Genomic DNA, 15,247 nt, shown 5'->3' with positions numbered 1-15,247 from the left:
GAGATGAGAGCAAAGATGCTTCCAGTCGTGGGATTCTTCCCAGCTAAGGTCTTGGTCATAGTGGAGCAGAAACAAGCTGTTCCTTGAGAGCTTACTAAAATGGTTATTGCTTCTTGCCACCAAGTTCAGGGTAGTCTTGCTGTGCAACCGTAGATAACCAGAATAGTATGTATGTGTCACACACACGTATGTACTGAGTGTTACATGTGTCCCAGTGTGTCTCAGAATAGAGGTTCCTAGGGGAGGGCCTGAAAGTCTAAGCATGTATGTAGGCGGTGTGTTCATGTGGGCATGTGTATAGGTGCAAATGCTGTATATGAGCGTGTAGGTGAGTAAGGTGAGTGTGTATAAGTAAGCCTGTGTGAATGTCAGCTGGTATATTTGGATGCACTGTGGGCTCAAATGGGTCTGGTGTTTTTGTGACTCTATGGATAAACATTTTTGTCCTTAAGATCCTGAGTGGGTATCTACCTGTGGATGCACATCGTTGGAGGGACATTGCTGGAGAAGCCAGCCTCCCTGCCAAAGGGCTTGTCATGGGTGGGTGGAATGGAAGTGGGTTTCATAGGCAGGGATGTGCTCAAGAAGCTCATGGAAGCAAGACCCCAGGGCAGGGAGAACCCATTCATGCAGCACCCCAAGGAGAAGGAGATGCCGAAAGTGGTGGGCCTCCCAGGGATGTGGGCTGAGCACCAGCTGTATCAGGTGGTGCCCGTGTGTCAAAACAGGGGATTGGTCAACTGACTGGGATGACATGAAATATGAGATTGCCTTCAAAAATGGCATCTTCAAGAAAACTCTCCTCCAATAACGATAAATGTAAATGGCAATTCTTCATAAAGGAAAGGGAAGCCATCAGATGCATAGCTGCTCCGCTCAGTCACCCAACATCTTGGTTTACAGGATCTGTACTCTCTTCTTTCCCACCAGGTTGAACAGAGGAGCTGCCCCTTCTCTTTGAAAGGCAGCCTCTTCCCACCGCCCCCTCCCCCCCCACCACCAGAAGACTCTCATTCGGCCTGTCAGTCACTGTGGTCCTGATTGCAGCTGTCATGTCAAGGGTGGTGTCACTGGAGCAGATTATTAAAGCCTCAGGTTCGTGGTGTGCGGCCATTGATTTGGTGAACTTCTTTTCTACTCCCATCTGAAAAGAGGATCTGAAACATAACAGCAAACATAGTTATTCATAGTTTTGCCCCAGGGTAATATTAAGTCTCCCGTCCTCTGTCATCAAATCGTCCAAGGAGTTCCAGCCTTCTTCTTGATTGCACAAAACATCTCATTGATCTGTTACATCAATGACATCATGCTGATACAGACAAGCAGAAAGTGGCCGGCTCACTGGAAGTTTGGGGAGGATACATGCATACCATAGGCTGTGCGTGTATTTATAATTTATGTAAGTGGTATCCTATCTTATTACTGTTCTCTTATTTTTCCAATTGGCACTGTTTTTAGGATCTATCTGTGTTGTTTTCTGTGTATTTGCTACTTTGCTTCTTAATAATAGTGAGGGCCAACCCAGATCACTGTTCTTTCCCTCCAAAAACCTGCAGCAAATATCCTTGTAGATTTCCCATAGTGCACATGTGTTAGAATTTCTTTGTGCATGTGTGTTTGTGTGTGTGTGTTAATTTGCATGAGTAGTTTGGGATCTCTCTCCAGAAAGGCTTTACCAATTTACACTCCCATCAGCCATGTGTGAGGGATCCTCATTTCTGCCATTAATTGGTATTACTCAGCTTTGTAGCCTTTGCCAGTCTAAAGGTGTAAAGTGCTATCTTGTTTTAATTTGCATTTCTTTGACTACTAATGAGTTTGAGCATCGCTTCATGTGCTTATTAGCTTTTGGGGTTTCCTTTTCTGTAAATTGCCTGTCATATCATTTGCCCATTCTTCTATTGGAGTTGATGTCCTCTTCTTGTTGCTTTATAGAGTTCCTTGTAGATTCTAGATGTTAATCCCTTGTCAGTTTCAGACTCTGAAAAAAAATCTCAGTCCTATTGTCTGACTCTTAATTGGTCCACGTTATTTTTTTTTTTTTATTAAACACAACTTCTTAATTCTGACGTAATCAAATTCAGCAAATTTGTGCAGTATATGGTTTGTGCTTTTAAAATTTTGTAAAATAAGCTTCCTTACCTTTCCAAAAGCCCAAAGATATCCTCCCACATTTGTTTCTATTAACCCTATGATTTTTAACTTTCACACTGAGATCTTTAGTTCACCTAGAGGCCGCTTAGCATGTGAGGCTGAACAGGGACCTAGTTATGATTTTCTTAATAGATTGAGTTCGTTTTCACTATTCTGTGTGCAAAACAATCCATCCTTTTCCCATTGGTGTGCAGAGTCACCTCTTTTTGCCCTGTTAAGTTCCTATATATACAGAGGTGGGTCTTTGAGGTCTCCATTTATTTCTGTTGATTTATTTATCTGTTCTTGTGCCAACACTACAGATTTATTATTATTATTATTATTATTATTACAATGACTTTATCCCTGATCTTATTCCCTGGTAGCTCAGATGGTGAAGAATCTGCCTGCAGGAGACCTGGGTTTGATCCCTGGGTCATGAAGATCCCCTGGAGAAGGGAATACCCACTTCAGTCTTCTTGCCTGGAGAATTCCATGGACAGAGGAGCCTGGTGGGCTACAGTGCATGGGGTCGCAAAGAGTCGAACATGACTGAGCTATGAACACTTTCACTTTACTATCTGGTAGGAAGGTGTACCTCCTTATTCCTCCCCCCTCTTTTTAAAGTTGACTTAGTTCTTCATGTACCTTCCGTTATTGCATGTAATTTTTGGAGCAGATTTACCAAGTTTTTAAAGCAAACACACACACATATACACACATACATATATTAATATATATATGGGGCTTCCCAGATGGTGCTAGTGGTAAAGAATCTGCCTACCAATGAAGGAGACACAAGAAACTCGGGTTTGCTCCCTGGGTCAGGAAGATCCCACAAAGTAGGAGGTGGCAACCCACTCCAGTATTTTTGCCTGGAAAATTCCATGAACAGAGGAGCCTGTTACTGTCCATGCGGCTGCAAAGAGTCAGACATGACTGAGCACATATATATATGTAACTTTAATTAAGATTGGGATTGTGGTGAATTTATGAATTAATCTGGGGAAAGCTGACTTGATTATAATGTTAAGTCATCCTATCCAGGTGGTCAATTACTCAAGTTTTAAAGTTCAAGTCACAGAGTTCTTATAGGTTCTTAGATTAATTCTCAGATACTAAATAATTTTTGTTGAGATTGTGATGTATTTTAATTACATCCTCTTATATTTATGATTTCATTACATATTACATTTATTATGTTTTTTGGTCTTTCACTTTTTATATTACTTTTACTAGTTGGCAATTGCTGGTGTAGAAAATTCTGGGATTTTTATTTTGGCTGGGTAAATCTTGGGTCTGAGCAATCTTAACTGAGCTTTCATATTCTAATAACTGATCTGTTAATTATTGGTACCCTAGATGGGTAATCATATCTACAAATAATGACAGTCTTATGGCTTCCCTTTCAAACCTCACAATCTTACTGCCTTATAGTATTATTTAGAATTCCTAATATGAATACTATGCCAAGTGATCTTAGTTATTAGGGACTTCCTAAAGTTATGACCAACCTAGATAGCATATTAAAAGCAGAGACATTTCTTTGCCAGCAAAGGTCTGTCTAGTCAAGGCTGTGGTTTTTTCAGTGGTCATGTATGGATGTGAGAGTTGGACTTTAAAGAAAGCTGAGTGCCGAAGAATTGATGCTCTTGAACTGTGGTGTTGGAGAAGACTCTTGAGAGTCCCTTGGACTGCAAGGAGATACAACCAGTCCATTCTGAAGGAGATCAGCCCTGGGATTTCTTTGGAAGGACTGATGCTAAAGCTGAAACTCCAGTACTTTGGCCACCTCATGCAAAGAGTTGACTCATTGGAAAAGACCCTGATGCTGGGAGGGATTGGGGGCAGGAGGAGAAGGGGACGACAGAGGATGAGATGGCTGGATGGCATCACCGACTTGATGGACATGAGTTTGGGTGAACTCCGGGAATTGGTGATGGACAGGGAGGCCTGGCGTGCTGCATGCAATTCTTGGGGTCGCAAAGAGTCGGACACGACTGAGCGAGTGAACTGAACTGAACGGAATAATTAGTACATAAAGATATATACTATGTTGTGTATATTACTTGTTCGGGGATGTATACACTTTATCAGATTAAGCAGATATTTTTTCTGCTCTAAGTTAAAAAAAGCTATCTATTTTTCGCTGCTGGGTCTTGACTGATGTGTGCAGGCTTTCCCTCGTGGTGGTGAGCAAAGACTGCTCTCCAGTTATGGTGCTTGGGCTTCTCATTGTGGTGGCTGCTCTTGTGAAGAGCATGTGTACTCTGCGGCAGGAAGTCTTAGTTGCCCCAAGGCACGTGGAATCTTCCCAAAGCAGGGATTGAACCCACGTCCTCTGCTTTGTCAGACACATTCTTTACTGGACTACCAGGAAAGTCTTCTACTCCAGGTTCTATAGGAGTTGGTTTTCAAATCATAAAAGAGCCCTGTAAGTTATCAAATGCCTTTTCTGTATTATTTGAGATTGTCATATATTGTTTTTCTCCCTCTATTAATGTTGAATTAAATGGTAACTTTTTCTGATGCTGAACTGTCCTAGTATTCCTTGAATATGATTATTACTTTTAATACATTGCTGGATTCAGTTAGCAAGTAATTTGTTTTGGACTTTTGATCTGCCTATAAGTGAAATAGGCCTGTGATTTTTCTTTTTGCTTTTTTCCTATCTGATTTTGGAAGTAGCATTGTATTACCCCCCAAAAATCAGCTGGGCCAAGTTCTCTCTTTTTCTGTCTTCTGGAGCAACTTCAATAAAATAGAAGATAGTTTCTTAGACGTTTAGGAAAATTCTTATGTGCATGCATTTAAAATCATCTGGACCTAGGCTTTTTGTTGGGTGGAAGGGTAGAAAGAGAAGATATCGGACTGCCTGTTCAATTTGCTTAATGTTTATTTGTTCGAGTTTAATATATCTCTTCAGGTTTGTTTCCTTTTGAACAAATTTTGGCACTTTATGTTTTCCTATATAGCTAAGTAGTTTTCCTATATACCTAAGTATTTGTTAGCATCTAGCTCTTCATAATACTCTTTTATTATTACTAACTTCTCTCTCTTTTAATTGTTTTTTTCTAGAACATTTTGGTTTTGTTAGCCCTCTCTTTTTTCCTAACTATTTCATTGATTAGTATCTCTACTGTTTTTTCCTTTTTTGATTTGTGCTGGTTTGTTCTTATTCATTTTCTTATTTCTTGATAATTAAACATATTTATTTGCTGCCATAAATTTCCCACTATTGTACTTAGCTGTGTCCATGGGTTTAACAAGCCCTGCTTCTGTTACCATTTACTTCTGAGCACGTCTTCAGTCCTTTCAGGACTGTGTTATAGTGGCTAAAATTCAGGGGCCCTGGAGCCTGTCTACCTGGGTTTGAATCCCTCCTTCACTTCACTGGCTGTTTGACCTTGAGAAAATCACTTAACCTCTCAGTGCCTCACTTTTAAAAATAACAAAGTAATTAATTAACTTTTGGTTGCGTGGGATCCTCGTGGCTGCGCACAGGCTCCCTGTAGTTGCGGCAAGTAGGGGCTCCTCTGCAGTGCAGCAGGCGGGCTTCTCACTGCGCTGGCTTCTCTGTTGTATAGCTCAGGCCCTGGGTGCATGGCTTAGTTGCTCACAGGCTTTAGAGCTCAGGCTCAGTAGTCGGGGTGCACGGGCTTAGTTGCTCCAAGGCATGTGGAATCTTCCCAGACCAGGGATCAAGCCTGTGTCCCCTGCATCGGCAGATGGATTTTTACTCACTGTACCACCAGGGAAGCCCCATGCTTCACTTTTTTCATTTCTACAGTGGTAATATTTACGTGAGTACTAACTCATGTAAAGGCCACCATAGAACATGCCTGCATACAGCAAGTGGACATTTTAGCCTTCCTTTAATTGTTCCAGTGAGATCGTAATCCTAGACAGAGGACACTTTCCTAATTCCTCTGAGAAAGACAGAAGGAATAAACTGTGGGCCTGGAGGTGTACAGGAGATGTTGATCTTCCAGAGGCGCCGTCCTTGCAGTTGTCGCATTCTCCCCCGGAAGGCTTTTTTGTTGGGTGTATGCAGGAAGGTGGGCTTCCCTGGTGGCTCAGCAGTAAAGAATCCACCTGCCAATGCAGGAGGCACAGATTCAATCTCCTGGGCTAGGGAGATCCCCTGGAGTAGGAAACGGCAACCTACCCCAGTATATACTTGCCTGGGAAATCCCACGGACAGAGGAGCCTGGCAGGCTACAGTCCGCAGGGTTGCAAAAATGTTGGACGCAACTTAGTGACTAAACAACAAGCAGGAAGAAGACAGGTTGCTCCCAGGGTGGAAGACTGCAAAGTAGATGAAACGGAATAACAAATGAACAGGAATGTCAAGGACACTGACAAGAAAAGGTTCAAGAGGTGGTTCATGAAAGATAGAGCAAACTAAATGTGGGCCTTGAGGGAGAAGAGACAAGAATGACCCCAGATTTCTACAGCCGAGCAGACAGGAGTGCTGACCCCTGAGAAGGGAGACTAGGAGGAGGTGAGTGCGGAGGGGTTTTGTTTGGGGACATGTGATGCTCGGGTTTGGGTTGCCCAGGGCCTGGGGTAAGGGTGTGGAGAAGGAGAGAAAGAGATGAGAGAGGAGAAAAGTGGGCTGGCCGAGGTAATCCGTCTTATTATGGGAGAGTGATGGGAGGGGCAAGGGGTGGTGTTAAGAAGGAGGTGGGCGTCGTTAATTCTGTGTTTCCAATATTGAGAGTGGGGTATTGCAGAGAGAGCAGAGGAGGGAGATAAGGTAGATGGTTTGCCAGACGCTGGGCATCACCCAGAGATGGTTTCATGTGCTTGTATAACCTGTGCGATCACACAGGGTCCTGCACTGCAAAGGGGACCGCGTTTGGCTTAATGCTCTGTTTTTGCTCTCCTAAGATTCTTAATGATTTTCTCTTTGAATCTGCATTTTGTAAGTCAAGTCTGATGGGACTTGAGCCTGTGCATGAGTGAAGGAGACTTGCCCAGTATGTCCGTCTGCCACTGGTCCTCGTGATGTCCATGAGCACACAGTCTTAGTAGACCCGCAATCCACGGGGTCTTGCACATTTATAACTATTTGATTGGTATTCTTTGTATTTGAAGGAGAATTTGCCCTAATCTAAAGTCTTTGGCCATTTCCCCTCCCTTAAATATCTTGAGATTCCCTTGGACTGCAAGGAGATCCACCCAGTCCATCCTAAAGGAGATCAGTCCTGAATATTCATTGGAAGGACTGATGCTGAAGCTGAAACTCCAGTACTTTGGCCACCTCATGCGAAGAGTTGACTCACTGGAAAAGAGTCTGATGCTGGGAGGGATTGGGGGCAGGAGGAGAAGGGGACGACAGAGGATGAGATGGCTGGATGGCATCACCGACTCGATGGACGTGAGTCTGAGTGAACTCCGGGAGATGGAGATGGACAGGGAGGCCTGATGCGCTGCGATTCATGGGGTCGCAAAGAGTTGGACACGACTGAGCAACTGAACTGAACTGAACTGAACTATCTTTAAAATGTTGATCCATTTTTAAAACATAAAATGTTACTGTCTAGAATCTTGATGCCATATAGATTTTCTTTTCCTTAAAAGTAACTTTGGGGACTTCCCCAGTGGTCCAGTGGTGAAGAATCCACCTTTAGGTGCAGGGGACATGGGTTCGAGCACTGGTCAGGAAACTTCAGATCCCATGTGCCACAAAATCTATTTGTTGGCCATAGGAAGCCATTCAAGGACTTAAAAAAGTAACTTGGACTTTTAACTTGAATACCTAACAGATTTTTACTTTAAGGAACAACAGTATCACTAAGTTAAATGTTGGTATTGACCATTCTAGATTAATTCTCATAGGACCGAGTATGCCCTTTCAATATTTAGATTCAATCTTTTATATTTTGAAAATGTTTTAATTCAGTTTTAAAACACTTATTCTGCTTCTGTTTTACTTTTAGGGGCTTCAATTATGCGTTTGTTGGATCTCATTTGCCTTCTGCATTCGTCACTTTCTCTCAAATCCTTTTTATCTCTTTTATTTCTGTTTTATTTTCTTCACTTCTATTTTGTATCTTTTACTACCCTTGTGTTCCTTCTAATTTAACTTCATCTGATTTCCAGCACCCCCCCTTTATTTTCTGATTTTCTCAGATTGTTTAAAATCCTCCTGTTGTCCAGCCATCTCATTTCTGAGTGCTTCTATTTCTCATGTGTGCTGTTCTCTTAAAGCTTCTCACATTTTCTTAATTGCTTTCAACCCATTTAGCTTAGTGTCCACATATGTTCTCTTTGTCTGCCAGACTAGAAGTCAGTTTGTTTCCATTTCTATTTTTTTCCCTTGCAAAAACCTTTCTGTGGAGTTTTCTTTTTCTTCTGTTTCTTCGATTTAAAAGGTGGGTTTTTTCCTAGGTTTTAAAAGAAGTTTGCTATCAACGTGGCAGAAATGGGCCAGGTGTCTTTCTCTACTTTTTTTTGTTGTTACTGTTAAAAACTCAAATGGTAGTCTAACTCAAATGGTAGTGTAACTTTTTTTTTTATTCTCAGGAGTGAAGTGAAGTGAAAGTTGCTCAGTCCTGTCCCACTGAAGGAAAGTTACATGGCTCAAAGTAGTCTGGAGTTAAAACTTCCCTCCAGATCCTCCCCACCATTCTATGCAAAACAAAGAACTCTCTCACCCGAAGGAAAAATTGGACATTAGGTTCATTACACCCAGCTCCCAGCCAGTCCTGCGTCTCTGGCCTATCTCCAAAGTTTCTTGCCCCAGGCATTTAAGAGATAACTACCCCCAACAACCCTGGAGAATAACAGGCCCCCTTATGACAGTAGCTTCCACGACAGTAGCTTCCACATACATGCCTATATATACTTACTCTTTTCTTGGGTAAGCGCATCAGCTCACTAAGCTGCCTGCTTCCCCTTCTCACCTCATTAAAGGTGATCTGTTCCTGTAAAGTGCCGGTCTCCTTCTTGTTCTGAACCTCACCTTCTCTAACTCCCTTACCTTACATGCCTCTTTGCAACCGCATGGACTATACAGTCCATGAAATTCTCCAGGCCAGAATACCAGAGTGGGCAGCCTTTCCCTTCCCCAGGGGATCCTCTCAACCCAGGTCTCCCGCACTGCACGTGGATTCTTTACCAGCTGAGCCAGCAGGGAAGCCCAAGATTACTGGACTGGGTAGCCTATCCCTTTTCCAGCAAATCTTCCCAACCCAGGACCCGAACCAGAGTCTCCTGCATTGCAGGTGGATTCTTTATCAACTAAGCTATCAAGGAAGCCCCTGATTCTCAGAAGTTAGCCTGAATTTTTTCCTGGGTTTCTTACTGTTCTATGGGCCTTGTTCTCTAATCTTCAGACTCTCACTGTCAAATGTGGTAACCACTCTTGAAATGAGTCTAAGTCCAATTTGAGATGTAAAATACAGCTTGGTATCAAAAAAAGACTTAGTATGAAAAAAACAAAATAACACATTAATAATTTTTGTGTTGATTATATGTTAAAATAATATTTTGAGAATATTGGATTAAATAAAATACATGGTTAAAATTAATTTCATTTACTTTTGAATATGGATACTAGAATACATAGGCTTCCCTCGTGGCTCAGTTGGTAAAGAATCTGTCTGCAATGCAGGAGATACAGGTTTGATCCCTGGTTTGGGAAGATCCCCTGGAGAAGGAAATGACAACTCACTCCAGTATTCTTGCCTGGGAAATCCCATGGACAGAGGAGACTGGTAGGCTGCAGTCCATGGGATCACAAGAGTCAGACATGACTTAGCGATTACACCACCACCCCTAGAATATATAAAATCACAAAAGTGGCTTGCGTTGGTGGCTCATGTCATACTCCTATTGAACAGTCCTGCTTTAGACTCCGCAGTTTGCTGTTGCAGTGCTGCAGAGTTTGCTTCGTCCCGACTACTTTCTTCCTATTACTTGAACCCTTGCTCTTACTTCCTCTTACTGTTCGTTCCTTGTTCAATTCGTTTTTGGTTTCTAGCAATTTTCTTTCACCCTTTAACACCTTGGGGTGTGTTTTTTCTGGATATTTATTACATCCTTGAGAACTTAGACCCATCATAGAATTCACCTTTCTGTATCATCTTTTCTGTCCTCACCTATAGCTTGCATTTTGGGAAGACACATCCCAGATTATTCAGTGACTCTCAGATCGCCTTGCTCAGAGGATGGCATGTTCATCTACTCAGGATGGGTTATTCTCCTTTGGGTATGCAAATATTGTAGAGACCTTTGGGGTTCTGCGCCATCAGTGGTCCACTTTCAGTCCCTGGTGCTCCTGATCCCCAGCTCTCATGTACTTCCTATTACTCTCAGTGGTTGGGCCACATCTGCTCGTACACTGGCGCTCATGGAGAATCTCTAGCACTCAGCTGGGTCACCCCTCCCTCTCCCTCCCTCCCGTCCTTCCTTCCTTTGTGCCCTGCTGTGTGGCATACAGGATCTTAGTTCCCTAACCAGGGATTAAACCTGTGCCCCTTGCATTGGAAGCATGAAATCTTAACGTCTAGGTTTCCAGGGAAGTCCCTATCACCTAATTTTATTGAAGAGATTGAGTACAGACTTTTTTCCCTTTTGCTGCTATGTTGATTTTCAGGGAACGTTTTAGGGATAATTGAAAAAAATACACAGATGCCACAGTCTCAGGATGACTAGACTTCTCTCATTTATATGTATATATAATTGTTTAATCTATCTGGGATTAATTTTGATGAACAGCATGAATTGGGGAATCTAACTTTATTTTTTCCTTTTTAGAAAGAGCAATTCCTCTTTTTCATATTATAAAAGTTATATGTATATATTGAAGAAAACATACAGTATGGAAGAGCAAAAGAGAAAAAAAACTAATTATAATCCTTACACCCAGAGAGAACCATTTTAGCATTTTGATCTATAGGCTTCCAGGCATTTTTAAGTTGGCTGACCTTGAGCAAATTACTTAACATCTTTGAGATTCAGTACCATAATCTATGAAACTGGGGAAATAACATATTTCACTGAAACTAGTATGCCATCAATTGTAAGAATTACCTTTTTTGCCACTAAGAAAGAAAGAAAGAAAAAAAACACTGCCAATTAAACTATGACACACAAGCAATTAATTTTAGGTATGTTGATATATAAAAATTTAATCTTAGAATCACTTGAAAATGGTAATAATGACCTTACAGGACTGTTATAGAGATAAGATGATATAATGTGTATAAAGCATGATAAATGGTAACTACTATCATTCCATTATATTAATATACTGAAAGTTTATTTATCTATCTTCCTATTGTTGAACATCTATGTTGTATCTATTATAATCATTAATGATTCATTAATAGATAAGTGCAAATGATGATAAAATATTAAATCTTAATGCTAGCCGAGAAATGCAAATCAAAACAATACTATTTAGCACTTCTCAAATTAATAGGATTCTTTCACACTAAAGAAAAATTAGGAAAACCTCAATATCTGACAATACAATGTAACTAAATAAATTGTGATTCAGTGGTATTCTTAGCCATAAAAAAAGGTGATTTACAAAGGTGAGCAATTAATAATGTCAAACGCTACAATTCATAATGAAAGCCCAATTATGTATATCCATGTGCTTATACATAATTGTTCAACAGGAGATAGAAGACGAGACAAAGACTGACAAATGAGTAGCCAGAGGCTTTAATTCACCTCTCTAAGTTCATGACATTTACATTAAAGAGTAATAATATAAAACACCTAAAAACATAATTAATGAGGTAGGTCTAAAATATAATCACATCGACTTATCCTTAAAAACAATGATTGCACATTCCTTTCAAGTGGTCCTATTAGTGTACAAAATTGACAATGTATTAATTCAAAAAGAAAACAAAGGTAGGAATAGTGAGACAACATTCTCTGATCACAGTGCAACAAAACCAAAAATTAATAAGATGCAAAAAATATTGTTCTGCCTACAAAATTTAGAACTTTCAAACAAGTCGTGAGTCAAGAAGAATCAAATTCCAAATTTCAAAGTGTTTAGAAAATGTGTATGTGCCCAGTCATGCCCTACTCTCTGCAACTCCATGGACTGCAGCCTGCCAGGCTCCCTCCTTTGTCCATGGAGTTTTCCAGGCAAGAATACTGGAGGGGTTGCATTCCCTACTCCAAGGAATCTTCCCAACTCAGGGATCGAAACAGTGTCTCTTGCGTCTCCTGCACTGGCAGGTGAATTCTTTACCACTGCGCCACCTGGGAAGCTGATGTGAAAATAGTGACAGTGAATATCCTAAATATTAGACCCATAAGATAGAGGTAGGACTGTGGTAAAGCAAAGGAAAATTCATGGTCTTAAAAAATCAGAAGGAAAGAATCTTAAAGGAAAAAAAAAACCAACCAGTGAATTAGAAAAGAAAATATTTAACACTGCTAAATCCAGGTGCTAGTTCTTTAGGGCAAAAACAATAATATATCAGTGGTTTGGTAACCTAATAAAAAATGAGAAAGTAAAAGTGTACAAAATTTATAAAAATGTAATCATGCCAACTGAAAAAATAAATACAAATAAATAATTATAAGCATTGTAAGCACTCAATATGCCAGCAAATTTGGAAAACTCAGCAGTGGCCACAGGACTGGAAAAGGTCAGTTTTCATTCCAATCCCAAACAAAGGCAATGCCAAAGAATGCTCAAACTATCGCACAATTGCACTCATCTCACACACTAGTAAAGTAATGCTCAAAATTCTCCAACCCAGGCTTCAACAATACGTGAACCATGAACATTCAGATGTTCAAGCTGGTTTTAGAAAAGGCAGAGGAACCAGAGATCAAATTGCCAACATCCACTGGATCATGGAAAAAGCAAGAGAGTTCCAGAAAAACATCTACTTCTGCATTATTGACTATGCCAAAGCCTTTGACTGTGTGAATCACAACAAACTGTGGAAAATTCTGAAAGAGATGGGAATACCGGACCACCTGACCTGCCTCTTGAGAAATCTGTACGCAGGTCAGGAAGCAACAGTCAGAACAGAACATGGAACAACAGACTGGTTCTAAATAGGAAAAGGAGTACGTCAAGGCTGTATATTGTCACCCTGCTCATTTAACTTATACGCAGAGTACACTTTCACTTTTCACTTTCATGCATTGGAGAAAGAATTGGCAACCCACTCCAGTGTTCTTGCCTGGAGAATCCCAGGGACGGGGGGGCCTGGTGGGTTGCCATCTATGGGGTCGCACAGAGTTGGACACAACTGAAGTGACTTAGCAGCAGCAGCAGCAGAGAACATCATGAGAAATGGGCTGGATGAACTGCAAGCTGGAATCAAGATTGCCGGGAGAAATATCAATAACCTCAGATATGCAAATGACACCACCCTTATGACAGAAAGTGAAGAAGAACTAAAGAGCCTCTTGATGAAATTGAAAGAGGAGAGTGAAAAAGTTGGCTTAAAGCTCAACATTCAGAAAACTAAGCTCATGGCATCCAGTCCGATCACTTCATGGCAAATCAATGGGGAAACAATGGAAACAGTAGCTGACTTTATTTTGGGGGGCTCCAAAATCACTGCAGATGGTGACTGCAGCCATGAAATTAAAAGACTCTTAATCCTTGGAAAGGCTACCTGGTGGCCCAGCAGTAAAGAATCTGCCTGCAATGCAGGAGCCACAGGCAACGCGGGCTTGATCCCTGGGTTGGGAAGATCCCCTGGAGTAGGAAATGACAGCCCCTTCCAGTATTCTTGGACTTCCTTTATAGCTCAGTCAGTGAAGAATTTGCCTGCAGTGCAGGAGATCCGAGTTCAATCCCTGGGTCAGGAAGATCCCCTGGAAAAGGAAATGGCAACCCACTTCAGTGTTCTTGCCTGCAAAATCCCATGGACAGAGAAGCCTGGTGGGCTGCAGTCCATGGGGTCTCAAAGAGTCGGGCACGACTGAGCTACTAACACTTACTTAATCCTTGGAAGGAAAGTCATGACCAACCTAGACAGCATATTAAAAAGCAGAGACAATACTTTGCCAACAAAGGTCCATCTAGTCAAGGCTATAGTTTTTCCAGTAGTCATGTATGGATGTGAGAATTGGACTATAAAGAAATCTGAGCACTGAAGAATTGATGATTTTGAACTGTGGTGTTGGAGAAGACTCTTGAGAGTCCCTTGGACTGCAAAGAGGTCCAACCAGTCCATCCTAAAGGAGACCTGTCCTGGGTGTTCATTGGAAGGACTGATGTTAAAGCTGAAGCTCCAATACTTTGGCCACCTGATGCAAAGAATTGACTCGTTTGAAAAGACCCTGATGCTGGGAAAGATTTAAGGCAGGAGGAGAAGGGGATGACAGAGGATGAGATGGTTGGATGGCATCACCGACTCAATGGCCATGAGTTTGAGTAAACTCTGGGAGTTGGTGATGGACAGGGAGGCCTGGCATGCTGCAGTCCATGGGGCTGCAAAGAGTCAGACATGACTGAGTGACTGAACTGAACTGAAGAGACACTTTACTTTGTGCAGAAACATTTGACAACTAGAAGAAATTGATACTTCTATTAGGAAAAAATAATTTGTCAAAATTGACCCCAGAAGAGAAAGAAATAATAAACAAATTGCCATAGAAGAAAGAGAAAATGGTGTTAAGTATTTACTCACTTGTTTGAAAAATAATTCATCCCGAACAGTTTTACAGGGGAATTCTACCAGTGTTTTAAGGGACAGATAATTCTAATGATACTTAAACTGTTTCAGTGCCTAAAAGAAAAACATGTTTAATGTTCAAATTGATTTTGTCAAGCAAAGATATACAAATGTACATACTCATCTCATGTACATACATCTCTGAATATTGATATAAAGGTCCAAGTTAAAATTGCTGCAAAGAAAATACAACAGTGCTTCGAAACAAAACTCATACACTATGACCAAGTATTTACTAAACTAATATATGAATAATTCAATATTGTAAAATCTAATAGAATTACTTAAAATTTATTCAAATCAATATTTAAAATTATTACCTATTATGTAATAAAACGCATATAGTAGCATGTTAATGAAGGAATGTAGGTGGTAGATATATGCTTGTTCACAGTGTAAGATTCTTTCATCTTTGGTATATGTTTGAAAAATTT

This window comes from Capricornis sumatraensis, chromosome 1 (assembly GCF_032405125.1).
Source record: "Capricornis sumatraensis isolate serow.1 chromosome 1, serow.2, whole genome shotgun sequence".
Taxonomy (NCBI): domain Eukaryota; kingdom Metazoa; phylum Chordata; class Mammalia; order Artiodactyla; family Bovidae; genus Capricornis; species Capricornis sumatraensis.
The sequence above is the reverse complement of the archived record's forward strand: the minus strand, read 5'-3'. Positions refer to the sequence as shown.